Below are 15,357 nucleotides of genomic sequence, written 5' to 3'. Positions count from 1 at the left end.
ACATGGCTTATGAAATTAAACATTAGAACTATTATAAAATCCATAATGTGTGGATAATTAGTCCTTTTTTAGCAAACATTTCTACTGGAAGTTTTATGTCCTAGTGTGGAGCCCTGTGTCCTAAAGTGGAATTTTATGTCCTAAAATGGAATGTTATGTTCTAAAGTGAAAGTGGAATTTTATGTCCTAAAATGGAATGTTATGTTCTAAAGTGGAATTTTATGTCTTAAAATAGTTTTATGTCCTAAAACTTAGGAACTTTATGTTATAAAGTGAAATTTCAAAATTATAAATTCTAATCTGAAAATCGGCTGCGGAATTATTTCTGGGTTCAAGTGAATGGATACCAGCAGTTGTCTGAACTCTATGTTGTTATATCAGGAAAAAACCCTAATGCTAATCCTAGCCTCTGAAGTAGCTAATTTACATAATCAGATGCCGCAGCTAATTGTTCATTGTCATGTATCATTCCCTTCTCTGGCCATTACTTTATTTGAAAAAATGAGGGAATTAACATAAGCCGGTGTAAGTCTCCTTTCACCTTCAGTATTCTGTGATTTTAATAAAGTGAATTTATAACCTCACGTAAACAACAAATCACCATGCAATACTTGAAAACAAAAGAATATGCCTAGCTCTTTGTTTAGTTTTTTTTTTAAGCCAGATATATTGAGGTACAGTTTATGCTATGGTGTGAATGACCCTCCAAAGCTCATGATGGAACTCAGTCTTCAACATGGTGTTTGAAAGACGACTGGACCATGGAGGCTCTGCCCTCGCACATGCCTTAGTCCATTCATGTATCCACAGGTTAATGGATGAACGGTTATCATGGGAGTGGCACTAGGGGCTTTGTAAGGAGAGGAAGAAGCACGTGTGCTCACTCTTGCACCCTCCTTCGTGTGACACCCCCCTGCATGACCATAGAACTCAATACAGAGTCCCCACCAAGAGAAGGCCCTCACCAGGCATACCCCTCAACCTCGGACTTCCCAGCCTCCAAAACTGCAATAAATAAATTTTGTTTTCTTATAAATTACCCACTTTCAGGTATTCTGTCATAAGCAACAGAAACAGACTAATACAGTTTATAAACAATAAAATTTACTCTAAGTAAAATTTCACTGAAAAGTGAACATTGCTGCGAGTTTTCACAGGCTTATACGGTTGTGCAGCCGCCAGCACGATCAAGACACAGAACAGCTCTCTCGCCATCAGCAGATGCGCCTGTGCCCTCTGCAGCCCTCCTGCCACCCCCGCTCCCTTTCCTGGGTAACGACCGGTCTGATTTCTGTCCCTGTAGTTTTGCCTGTTCCCGAATATAAAATAAATGGAATCCCACAGTATGTAGCCTTTCCAGATTGGCTTCTTTCATGAGAAAAATGCATTTGATATTAATTCACATTGTTGTTTGAATCAGTAATTTGTTTTTTAATTGATGAGGAGGATTCCACTGGATGAATACTCAACCGCAGTTTACCCATTCATCAGCTGAAGGACATTTGGGTTTTGATGATTGTGAAAAAGGTTCCTGCAAACCTTGATGTACAGGTTGCATGGGAGCATATGGTTAACTGTGTCAGAAACACGAAATGGCCAAACTATTTAATTTTCTGAAGTTTTACATCCCATAAGCATGTATGAGAGTTACGGCTGCTCCACGTCCTTGTCAGCACTGGTGCTGTCAGTTCTCCCTCATTCTAACCAGTGTATACCAGTTTCTCATTGTGTTTTAATTTGTATTGTCCTAATAACTAATGAGTTAAACATTTCTCATGTGTTTTTGCCAACCATATATCTCCTTTAGAAAAATGTCTGTTTAATTTTTTTTAATCTAGTTTTAAATTGAGCTGTTTCTTTTCTTGATGTTTCAGAGTTTTTAATACATTCTGTATGCGAATCTTTTGTTGGTAAGTAATTTGCACATATTTTCACCCAATTTGTGGCTTGTATTTTATTTATTTAACTGTGTCCATTGAGGAACAAAAGTTTTTAATTTTCAAACAGTTTAATTTGTCAATTTTCTCTTTTATGGATCATGCTTTTGATATTTCATATGAGATCTTTGCTTAAACTAAGGACATAAAGATTTTCTCCTATGTTCTCTTCTGGAATTTTTATAGTTTTAGTATATACTTTTAGGTCTATGATAAATTTTTAGTTAACTTTTCTGCATGGTATGGTACGAGGTAAAGCGATTCACCGTTTTTCATATGAATATCCATTTGCTCCATCGTAATGAAAAATTCATCCATTCTCCATTAAATTACCTTTGAACCTTTGTTGAAAATTAATCAACCACATGTAGTTCTATTTCTGGACTCTCTATGCTGTTCTGCTTTCTATATTTTTGCCAATATTTTCCTGTATTGATTCCAAATCTATTTACCTTTTGCAAAATTGTTTTGGCTAGTTCCTTTAAGATTTTTTTACTGTGATAAAATATACATAACAAGATCTATTTTAGCCATTTTTAATTGTACAGTCTAGTAACATTAAGTACATCCACACTTTTGTACACCCACCAACACCATCTATCTACAGAACTCTTCATCACTCCAGACTGAAACTCTGTACCCATTAAACACTGACCCCTGGACCTCCTTCCCCACACCCTGGTAACCTCCATTGTACTTTCTGTTTCTATGCATCTGACTACTCTAGGTACTTTGTACAAGTGGGAATCGTAAAGTATTTCCCCTTTTTTTCACTTATTTCAGTTTATTCTAGTTCCTTTGGCTTTAAATGTAAATTTTAGAATCAGCTCATCAGTTCTACAAAAATTCCTGCTGGAATTTTGACTGTCATTGTGCTGAATATAAGTATCAATTTGGGGAATATTGACATCTTAACAATATTGAATATTCTAATGCATGAACACTATTTTTCCATTTATTTAATTTTTAAAATTAATTTCAGTGTTTTTTGCTCTCAGTACACAGATCTTATACATATTTTGCTTAGTTTTTGCATACATACTTCATATCTCCTGGTGCCATTATAAGTGATATTATTTTTATTTCACACCAGCTTTCATTTAGTCAGTATTGATCTGGTGTATGCTTTTTCCTTCTTTTATTTTCAAGCTTTTTTTTCTCGAAAATCTTAGTTGTTTTAATTGTGTCTCTTGTAAGCAGCATATAGATGATCATTTTAAAAATCAATTTGACAGTATTTCATTCGTTTTTATAGCTGAGTAGTATTCCATTGTGTAGATATACCACATTTTCCGTATCCACTCATCCGATGATGGACATTTGGGCTGATTCCAGCTCTTGGCTATTGTGAAGAGTGCTGCAGTGAACATTGGGGAACAGGTATACCTTCGACTTGATGATTTCCATTCCTTTGGGTATATTCCCAGCAGTGGAATAGCTGGGTCATATGGCAGATCTATCTGCAACTGTTTGAGGAATCTCCATACCATTTTCAAAAGGAAAAATATTTTAAGAACCACTAAGGTGAGAGTTGAAGAAGTGGTTGGGACTGAAATGGTCTGAACTGGTAGTTATCATTACATCCAATGCTAGTCTCCTCTTCGCATCTGCACTGGCAGCAGTACATCGAACATCTTGTCTACCCACTTGGAATGCACACACAGTTAATGGATTTTCATACAGTGAACTTTGGATTTGATGGAAAATTTCTACCAATTTTTTTCCTGGATGTACACAAACAATAAATTTTGATTTGTAACGTGAGTGAAGGCCCTCAATTAGAGAGAGCTGGGTGGAGTTCATTTGGTGTTACTCCTCAAAAGAGCTTCTTGCTAAAGCATATAATTTTTTCCTTTAAAATCCATGTTCACATTGGAAAAACAAGTTACATCACTTTTATTCTCACTTTTACATCTTTCTAAAGATATCTGTAGCATTTGAATTTACATAGTACTTGGTAAAGCTGTTTATTAGTTATGAGATTGTTGTTTAGCCAGAAATGCCAACTTCATGTAAAAGAGACACAGAATTTTATTACTGGGTTTCAATACACATCTTGTCTCTCTGGCTGATTTCTGTCACATATAGACATTTAGATGTTTTATTAAATCTGGATGTCATTAATTCCATAAAAGTCAATGTTAAAAGAATCAGTGACATGTTGTTACTGATGTGTTTGTCACTGAAAATTAAGGTGTTTTGCATCTCACCAGGGAGGTGGAAGGAGTCAACTAAGACAGAAGTGGGGCTGAGGCTCTCATCGTGGTGAGCGAGTCTTTTTTTTTTTTTCTTTTCCTTTTTTTGTCTTTTTTGTGACCGGCAACGGATCGCAACCCTCAGTGTCACACCCGCACCTCGCTCAGGCAGTGAGCGGGAACCGGTCTGTATGCGGGATCCGAACCCTCGGCGGGAGTGCCACCACGCTCCCAAGCGGCGCACTATAGCAGTGCGCCACCGGGCCAGCCAATGAGCGAGTCTTTATGAGAGCTCTGACGAGGGTGCCCTACTGCATAGCTTTTCTGTTAGCCCTAAAATAAAATGCAATGATTTTTTTATTCTTAGGCTTTATCTAAAAGAAATGAATTGGATAATCCCCACAAACAAGAAACATGGAAAATTACCATCCAGTCTTTGCAGTGGAGTTATTATTTTCATGAGAAAAGATGTAGCTTTGTTGTAGCTGGTATCCGATTGAAGCATAGTTCCCCTTCTAGGATAGAATCATGTTACATACTTATATCTGCTACATATTTATATCTATCGTATGTATTACCTTGCTACATATTTATAGCTTATGTATTTCCTTGCTGGCAGACCTCTATTTATATGTGTGTACATGTGTTTAGAAATCTATTAAATATAAACAAGTAAAATGTCAGTGGTGTTTTTTTTTTTCTTTTTTGAAAGAAAAAAGTTTTCACAAAGTTTCCATCTTGTATTTAGATAAATTTGGAACATAGTACACAGGAACATTAGGTATCATTTTGAAGAATCTTGAAATAGTAGAACTTTTATATCAAAATAATTGGGATATTTAAAATTTGTGATACCCCAATATCCATTAACTAACGTATTTCTGGATAAGTATTTATTCTTTGCTTTATTTCACATTTGCAATTTCAGATTTATTAGAAAACTAACCTCTTCTTTCTTCCTCTGCTTGATTTACAATCTGCTAACAAACATCAGATTGGCAGCAAAGACAAAGTTTTCAACCCAGAGGGGAGAAGTGTTTCACACAAGCAGTCCCCCAGCCCCCAACACATGCGCTTCTCTTGTCTCAAGCACTACACAGGGAGCTTATGTGACCAATTTCCTTTAATTACACACATAGGGACAGGAAGAGGATCAGCACAGCACCATGAAGGATAAAGAATTTTCAGTAACTTCTGCTTTTACGCAACATCATAAGTGAAGTCACGGGCCGGCCCGGTGGCGCACTGGATAGTGCGCCGCTTGGGAAGCGCGGCAGCGCTCCTGCCCGAGGGTTCGGATCCCACATACAGACCGGTTCCCGCTCACTGGCTGAGCGAGGCGCGGGAGCAACGCTGAGGGTTGCGATCCCGTTGCCGGTCCCCGGTCCGGTAAGGGGGCAACACTGAGGGTTGCGATCCATTGCCGGTCACGAAAAAAGACAAAAGACAAAAAAATAAATAAATAAATAAATAAATAAATAAGTGAAGTCACGAGCAACACTTGTTCTTAGAGTAATCCAGATTTATAAATTCACCCGCCCTGCTCACAACCGACCTCACAAGCTAAGATTCGGGAACAACGTGAAGAAGGTCCCCTTTCCTTATAAACTCTGGTTACTCCTGTGTCCACAGGGCATTGTCATGTTCTCTTTGGTACCGGGTACTGCTTTATTCTAAGTACCTTCCTGGCCACCATATTTTAGAGGCTGTGACTGTCCTTGAAAAGAGTTCTATTTTGGCTTAATTTAAATAATCCTTTTTGAATGATTTTCCTTTTATTAGCAAAGCTCTCAACAATCCAGCCCAAGTTGAATTCATCAGGAAATGAAAGGTAGCAACTAATGACACAGGTAACACATTAAACTCGTTCCTGGAAGACCTTGCACTCTGCAGAAAGCACACACACGAAAACAGTTTGTGCAAATAAAAAAGGGTTTGGGGCAGACCACGCCAACTAAGCAACCTTGTAACCAGCGCCCTACCCGCTTGGACCGCCAGCTCAGCAGGGCAGAGTGCCTGGAGGTTGCCACGGTAGCTTTTAAAGTGGAAACAGAACAACAGTTCAGAGAAGGGCTGTGGGTGCCAAAGAGGCACAGCTGGGAGCAGAGCTCTGAGCCACGGGAGCACGGAAGGCCAGCAGCCTGCCAAGAGCCCCGCAAAGCTGGCGGGTGGCTTGGCTGCAGGTGCTTTTTCTTTTAATATTCCAAAAAGTGTTCGGTTCCAACTGCCAGTGCAGCAGCCCAGCTAATGGCTTTTTATTTATTTTCTCTAATCTGGCTACCCTTAGAAGAAAAGATCATAGAACATTCTTTCAGGTTCCTTCCATGTTATTGCTAATTATTCCCTGTAATTCGTGTTACAGAAACATGTGTTGTGGCAGAACAGGATGCACTATTTCAATTAAAATTCATGCAGCAATAACCCACAGGGGGCAGATTATGGAGCAGGCTTAGGTAAATGGGGAAAAAAATACTTACCTGGCTCAGAAGAGTAAGACCTGTCTTTTTCAACACTGGCAATAAGGAGGGATGGAAACCCCAATTTTGATTTTAAGAATCTTGCTTTTTGAACTAAGGTGGTTACAGTGGAGGTTTCTCCTCCCAACAACCTTCCAAGACCCATCAAAATTTCTGGCAATTACGAGTTGCCACACTATTCTGCTTTTGTTCACATAAAGAAAATGTATTTAGGCCCCTTGGGGTATTGCTTTCTTTGAAAAACTCGAGAAACTTACATCATAACATATCAGAATTGTGCTGGTTTTCTTAAATAGAATTTTCCAAAACTTAATAGCAAGCAGTTTTACTATTTTTAAAAACAGAGGGATGTGGAGAGAGAAAGTAATTCTAGAGGGCCAAGCTTCACAACTGCAGTGTACACAAACAGCACGTTTTTGTCAGCCCACCTACAGTGAAATAATTTTACACCAGGAATCTTGCTGATGGAAAACAATACTTGCTGCAATAAAACCACCACCTTGAAATATTGCTGTACATAACACTCCCGACAGCTGGTTCTTAGCGTGGGTGTAGAGCACGGCTGTTGTATGTGCCTTCTTTTGACCAGGAATTTTGAGTGCTCTCAGCTTTCTTATGTGGTTTCCTCAGAGTGTTGTAATTATTTGTGCCTGTCAAAAGTGTGTTATATTTAATAGATTCTAAGTGCCATCAGTGATATTTTAGCATTGTGTTATAGTTTAAATGGCATTTAAGCCCCTGACTTACAGTGGTTCAACTTACCATTTTTTAACTTAACAACAGTGTAAAAGCAACATGCGTTCAGTAGAAACCATACAGTACAGTTTTCAATAAACTACACAAGACATTCAACACTTCATTACAAAACAGGCTTTGTGGTAGATGATTTACCCGACTGTAGCCTACTGTAAGCGTTCTGAGCACATTTAAGGCCAGGCTACGCTATGGTGTTCAGTAGGTTAAGTGTAATAATTACATTTTTGACTTAAAAATATTTTCAACTTATGATGGGTTTAGCGCAGTGTAACCTCATCATAGGTCAAGGAGCCTCTGCATTTTGTTTTCATGATACATGAAAGAACGATGTATCAGTGATGTCATCGATTCAAGTAATAAGGTGTGTGGCTTTACAGTACCCATCACTGACTTCTCTTATCAGAACAAACAGATGATGTAGATCTGGTTTCACAGGATGATTTAACATTTTTATGGAACTTCTTGTTTTCCACATTGTATCAAAAATGCCTCTGGAAAGTGTCAATGGTGGTAGAGAGTAAGCGAATTCAAACAGTGAGTGGGCACCTCCTCCTCCTTTTAGAAACGAAACAGAGCAATTAATAATAGGGACCCATACATATATAAATACGTATCAAAAGTAACATTTTTATAACTCCCAGACTGTTTAGGACCCCTTGTACTTGATTATAATTATGAAGATAATTAACTATTATAGAAATGGTTAAGTGAGTCGAATGCTGGGACTCACTGTTTAGCTCACTTGGTTAGAGTGTGGTGCTGATTACACCAAGGTCAAGGGCGCAGATCCCTGTACCGGCCAGCCACCAAAAAATAAAGACAGAAAGAGAGAGAGGGAGAGGGGGAAGGGAGAGAAGGAAAGGAAGAAATGAGCTGAATGGCTTGGAAAAATTCAGTGAAGGCAATTGTTAAAATTGCGTTCCAGTTAGGTATGAATGAGGCAAGCATACAAATGTAGAATCACGCACACGGGTTGCTTTGTAAGCCTGTGTACATTCTTGCCCCACTTTTCAACGTTAAACTGAAATTGGAAATACTGGAGGATGCGCTATGGGTGTGTTATGTATAAAAGGTAAGTCTTGGAACCTTCTATCAGTATTCCTATGTTCAAAGAAAAGGCTTTGGTCCTTCCTCAGAAGGCTGGTGAATGAAATACTTTGGTTTTGAGTTTTTAAAAAATGTATCTTTTAATGATTTTTGCCCCTCCCCCGTTTTAAGAAATCCAGGTGCACAGAATTGGGCTCATCATACACAATCTTTGCTTCATGATGTACCGTCAACATTGCTCCAAGCACGGCCTGCTTTTCTTTCTTTGTGTTGTATACTGAACCTACACGGATACCAGTACCATAGCTGCATTACAAACTATCTCAAAACATAGTGGTGTAAAACCACCATTTATTATGCTCACGGATTCTGTGGGTCAGTAAATTGGACAGATCACAGTGGGGAAGGCGAGTCTCTGCTCCGTGATGTCTGGGGCCTCAGCTGGACTTAGACGTCTGAGGTCTGGAATCATCTCGTGTGCCCACTCATAGGTCTGGCAGTGGCTGCTCGCTGTCAGTGGAGGCTTAGCTGAGGCTGTTAGCAGAAGCACCTACATGTGGTCTCTCCCTCTGGCACCTGGGCTTCCTCACAGCTTGGAGACTGGGTTCCAGGAGAAAGTGCCTCAAGAGAAAATGTGCCAAGAGGAAGTTGTGGGGTTTTTTATGACTTAGCCTTAGAATCAGATTGGATACCACCACCCTCATCCTGTTCCACATTGATTTTGGAGGGGTACTTGTTTTTTATCAGAGTAACTACTAAAAAAACCACCTTAACAAAAATATGATGTCATCAAAAAGAATGCAGTAATCTAATGTTAAAACCGTGAACTACCTCGAGTTAGTAGTTTACATAGTTACTGACAGATGTGGCTGTATTTCCCTGTGGTGCCCCAGAGTGCCTTAGGGCACAGTTCGGGAACCAAGGTCCTAAAAGGAGAGCTGTGTCTGCTCCACTCAGCATTAACTAGGGCAGATTCAAGGTTGGGATCTGGAACAATCTGAAGGCTTGTGCACTTATATTTCCAGTGGTTGATGGAGGCTGTTGGCGGAGACCTTAGCTGGGGCTTTTGGCTGGTACACTTACCCATGGCCTTCCATGTGGCCTGGCTCCTTGTCTGATAGCTGGGTTCCACAGACTGATGTCTCAAAAGAGGTCCAGGCAAAAGCTGTATCACGCTATATGATTTAGCTTTACAATTCACAGTGTGTTTCTTCTCTTGTTCTGTTCATTGAGGCAAAGTTTCCCCTGGTTTGGAAGGGAGGGGTAATAGAGGTCCCCTCTTGATTGGAGTATTGCTATGTTTTAGAAGAGCATGTGGGACCAGAAATATTGCTATCTCTATTTTCTGAAAATATAATCTGCCACACCTTGTAACCTGATAACTATAGAATGTCATCTATATTGTAGGCAACACTGTCATGACAAAATTGACCCCTGGTTGCTTGGTTGCATCTGTTCTGGGAGAACTACAGGTACCATACTTAGGGCTTCCTTGAGTGAAGTTACTATTGTCACTGCATGTCCTTTGCTGGGACCCTGGAAACTGCATGTGGCATTATTATAAGATATACTGCCTCCTGTGGAGCACTAAGCCAGGCAGCTCCTGCACCTGTGTAATGTGCATCTCATATCCTAACTCTTGGACGACATGTGAAGTGTTACCTGCATGAACACTGCAAGGACTCCCACCGAGAGGAACATCAGGTCGTTGTCTTAGTCACGTTTTCATCTACGGTGCCTGGCATGGGAACTAGGACAGAGAGGAGGTTAAACGTATGTTCATTGTTTGACCTATTCAGTGGTAGAAATCTCAGTTATTAGAACCATTCATTTTGTCAGATTTCCCATGGTCTGAAGGCCATTTGATTTTCTTGGGTCACTTAATTTTCCTTTTTCTAATTTAAAGCTTGCCAAGCACATCCCTGTCTAATCATGAATGTGCTTTCCCCATTGTCTCGATAATCTTGAAAGACCCAAGAAAGTAGACACGAGTTACTGAAAAGGATGATCTCTCTTTGTAAAGTAATATGTTGGAATTCTGGCTTATGAAATTTGTCAGGATGAATTGGCACGCTAGAATCAGTTCAACTCTAAGTAAACTGATATAATCGAGTTTCCAAACCAGTAAAGCTAAGGACAAGAACTGGGTCTGTGCTAAATCCCCTAAGAGACTGCCACAGATGGGAGGTCCCACCTGAGCCATGGACCAGTCCCAATACTAGTTTCAGTACCCTGGTGGACTTCCCCCACAGGTAGCAGTGCTGATCTTGGTATAAATCAATCAATTGCAATTGAATAAATAAAATAAGCTTTAAAACCACTTACTACTTTGAGTGGCAAAAAGTATTAAGAAATGCAAGGGAATGCAGCAAAATGGGTGAAATTGAAGGCTTTGGAACTAAAAGAACTTGAATTGAGCTGATACTTTGTGGATTTAAGCAAATTACTTAACCTTTCTAAATTTCAATTTTCTCATGAAAACTGAGGTTCCTTGGATTGTGAAGATTGAATAAGATAATTTGTGTCAAGATCTTTGGTCTCCCGTTGCTGGCAATATGGTAGAATAGAGGTTCTAAAAATCCTCCCAGTTACAAAATAACTAAACATGTTACATTCAATATTTTAAAAAATGTTAGACTCAATATTTTAAAAATACACTGTAAAAACTGTATGGATGAACTAGCAAAAAAGTAAAAGAATTCCTCTCAAATCGGGAATGATATTGTAGGGTAAATCTGGGGAAATAAGAGATTATTGAGCACTCAGCTATCCTGGGGGTATCTTCGACTCCCAGTTGCCTAGAGTTTTAATCTTAATGGAAACATGGGTGAGCAGGAGGTTAGGTAAAAGGAGACCAGAAACCACCACAGAAAACCAAGACACATGAAAGACTATGCCCCTAGAGAAGTGGTAAATGAGAGGAAAACATAGACACCCTACTCAAGCAGTTAAGGAAAGTCAGTTGTTTTCTTGGCTCTCAGCAGAGGGAAAAAGTCCTCCCTGAGTGGAGTTGTCAGTTCTTAGCAAATAAAACTAAAGGGTACAGGGAATTTTTAGGATAAAGGAATTATTCTTTGTGATACTATAATGGTTGATACACGTCATTATACGTTTGTCAAAAACCCATGAATGTACAACACCAAGAATAAACTTTAATGTAACTATGAACTTCAGGTGATAATAACTGTAGTGTTGGTTCATAGCAAATGTACTACTCTGATGGAGGATGCTGACAACGGGGAGGCTCTCGTGTGTGTGTGCGTGTGTGCGTGTGTGTGCGTGTGTGTGGTGTGTGTATGGTGGAGAAAAGTAGAGGGTATATGAGAACTCTATTTTCCACTCAATTCTGCTGTGAATCCAAAGCTGCTTTAAAAAACTAAGTCTCTATATTAAAAAATCGAGGGTGCCCAGTTAAATTTGAATTTTATGTAAATAACATGCTTATAATAAAAAAAATCATTATTTATTTGAATTTCAAATTTAACGGGGCATTCTATTTTGTTTTGTTTTGTTTTTTTAAGTGAAAGCCGCTCAGACTGCATCCACTCCCTCTCTCTCTCCCAAAGGAAGAGCAATAACAATAATCAGTGGCTCATTGATGGCAAACGGCCTTGCAGTGGAACAACAGGAGCCGGCTTAACACTCCGGAGGGAACCCTGTGCCTCCCGCCATGGTTTTCAGTGCTCCAGACCATCAGAAAAACTCTAGTAAACTATACAAATGATCCCTACAAGTATAGTCTTGCCAGTCTATATTTTTTATGGCAACCCTGCTCCTGAGAATCCGTGGCTATTAGCAGGTGTGGCATGGATTTGAGTTCTGAATTCACACTGTATGAAAAATTTTAAGCTGAATATTTATACTAAGTAGATTCAAATTTGTATTGTCCCCAGGTACCCGGTAGGAACAAATAAAAATACTTCCCAAAAAAATGCATCCTTACCGCAGGCTTCAAAGAATTTCCAGAAACTGATTTCAAGCAAATATAAACTTAAAATAAAAACAAACAAACAAAATAAAAGAGCCACAGAAAAAAATAAATAATGAACCAGACTCACAAGGACTTTAGATATTGGGATGATCAAATATAGATTATAAAATGTTTACATGTTTAAAGAAATAGAGAAAAGTGAAGCCACAAGCAAGATTTTTTTAAATGACCAGAAAAAGTAAAAACCAAACCTTTAAAATAGAGAAATAGTCAGTCTAAAGCCCTGGGGGGGGGGGGGGGGGGAGGGAAATGGCCACAGCCCAACAGGGGCTAAAGTGAGCCAAAACCTGCACGGCACCAGGGGCTCAGTCTACAGCCATGGAAAGCTGGAACAGGAGCCAAGGTAGTGTAATATAGACACCACCACACCTTCTGTCACCACAAGGACATTTCACCACCACGGTAGCAGACAGAGACACTCTACAGGCTACCTGCCACTCAGTCAACTACATTGATATAAGAAGAGTCACTAGTAGAGCCTGCAAATAGAGGAGGAAATCTTTATTCTCATAGCCAACCCCAGAGTAACAGAAGAAGCAAGTCCTCTGCCAGATGACCAAACATCAATGAAAAAATACTAGAGCTACAAACAAACAAGAAGATATGACACCACCAAAGGAATACAGTAATGCTCAAATTCTAGACCCCATAGAACAGGGAATCCTTGAAATGTCTGAAAAGGAATTTTGAGCAATGATCTTAAGACAACTTGAAGAGATGAAAAGAAGACTCAATAAGAGAACACAAGGAAACCAGAAAAAATATCCAGAATATGAAGGAGGAAATCTACAAAGAGATTAATGCCTTAAAACAGAGTGTAGCAGAATGCCTAGAAATGAAAGTTTCATTTGATGAAATATAAAACACAACAGAGAGGTTGAACAGCAGGGTAGAGCAAGCAGGAGAAAGAATTTCAGATCTCGAAGATGGTCTTTTTGAAATAACCCAGGCAGACAAAAAAAAAAAAAAAAGGAAAAAAGAATTAAAAATAATGAGGAAAATCTAAGAGAGATAGCAGACAACCTCAAGTGCTCTAATATCCGAATTATGGGTATTGCAAAAGGGGAGGAGAAAGGAAAAGGTATTGAAAACCTATTCAAAGAAATAACAGAAAACTGGGCCGGCCCGGTGGCGCACTGCTACAGTGCGCCGCTTGGGAGTGTGACGGCACTCCCACCGAGGGTTCGGATCCCACATACAGACCGGTTCCCACTCACTGGCTGAGCGAGGTGCGGGTGCGACACTGAGGGTTGCGATCCCGTGGCCGGTCTCGGTCCGGTACGGGCGCGACACTGAGGGTTGCGATCCGTTGCCGGACACGAAAAAAGACAAAAAAAGAAAAAAAAAAAAACAAAAGAAATAACAGAAAACTTACCAGGTGTAGGGAGAGATGTAGACCTTCAAATCCAGGAAGCTGAAAGGTCCCTAAACAGATTCTATCCTAAAAGATCCTCTCCAAGACACATTATAGTCAAACTTGTAAAGGTCAAAGACAAAGAAAGAATTCTAAAAGTAGCCATAGAAAGGTGTCAAGGGAACCTCCATCAGCCTAACAGCAGACTCCTCAACTGAAACCCTACAGGCTGGAAGAAAGTGGAATGGTATATTCAAAATACTAAGAAAAAAAAATTGCCAGCCAAGAATTCTTTACCTAGCAAGTCTCTTCTTCAGAAATGAGGGAGAAATAGTGTATTTCCCAGACAAACAAAAATTGTGGGAGTTCACCACCACACAGCCAGCCCTGCAAAAAATTCTCAAGGGAGTCATTCATCTGGAATCTGAGTAATGATGATCACTATCATGAAAACACAGAAAGAGCAAAACCAGTTGTTAAAACAGAAATGCCAGTGAGAAAGTGAAGGAAACCAAATCATGCCATCTCAAATTTCCAACTAACACTGGAGAAGAGAAATAAAAGGGGAAGTAATGATAAAAAGATGCTTAAAACATCTAGACAAAAAGCAATTAAATGACAAGACTTAAACAATATCTGTCAATAACTACCCTAAATGTGGATGGATTAAACTCCTCATTTAAAAGACACAGATTGACTGATTGGATTAAAAATCTAGACCAAAGTATATGTTGTCTTCAATAGACCATCGCACCTATAGAGAAACACACAGAATAAAAGTGAAGGGATGGAAAAAGATATACCATGCAAATGGAAACCAAAAACAAGCAAGGGTAGCTATTCTTATATCAGATAAAATAGACTTTAAACCAAAAAACATAAAGAGACGAAGAAGGCCACTATATAACGATAAAAGGATCTATCCAGCTAGAAGACATAACAATCATAAGTATGTATGCACCCCAAACTGGAGCACCCAGAAATATAAAGTAAACACTCTTAGACCTAAAGAAAGAAATAGGCCCTAATACATTAATAATGGGTGACCTGAACACCTCTCTCTCAGTATGTGACAGATATTCCAGGCAACAAATTAACAAAGAGACACAGATTTAAACTACACCTTCGACCAACTGGACCTTGCAGATATATACAGAACATTTCACCCAACAACTAATGAATATACTTTCTTCTCATCAGCACATGGAACATTCTCCAGGATAGACCAGATATTAGGTCACAAATCTAGTCTCAGCAAACTTAAAAAAACTGAAATCATTCCAAGTATCTTTTCAAACCACAATGGGCTAAAACTGGAAATTAATAACAAGCAAAACCCTGAAAACTATACAAATAGTATAGGCTCTTGAATGACCTGTAGGTCCAAGAAGAAATTAAACAGGAAATCAAAAAATTTCTTGAAACTAATGAAAATAAAGATATATCATGCCAAAACCTGTGGGATACTGCAAAAGCAGTACCAAGAGACATATTTATTGCAATAAATGCTTACATCAAAAGAATGGAAAGACTTCAAATAAGTGACCTAACACTATGCCTCAAAAAACTTGAAAAACAACAGCAATCCAATCCTAAAGGT

The sequence above is a fragment of the Galeopterus variegatus genome, unplaced genomic scaffold (genome assembly GCF_000696425.1).
Source record: "Galeopterus variegatus unplaced genomic scaffold, G_variegatus-3.0.2 Scaffold3160, whole genome shotgun sequence".
NCBI classification, from domain to species: domain Eukaryota; kingdom Metazoa; phylum Chordata; class Mammalia; order Dermoptera; family Cynocephalidae; genus Galeopterus; species Galeopterus variegatus.
This window is presented reverse-complemented; position numbering follows the sequence as displayed.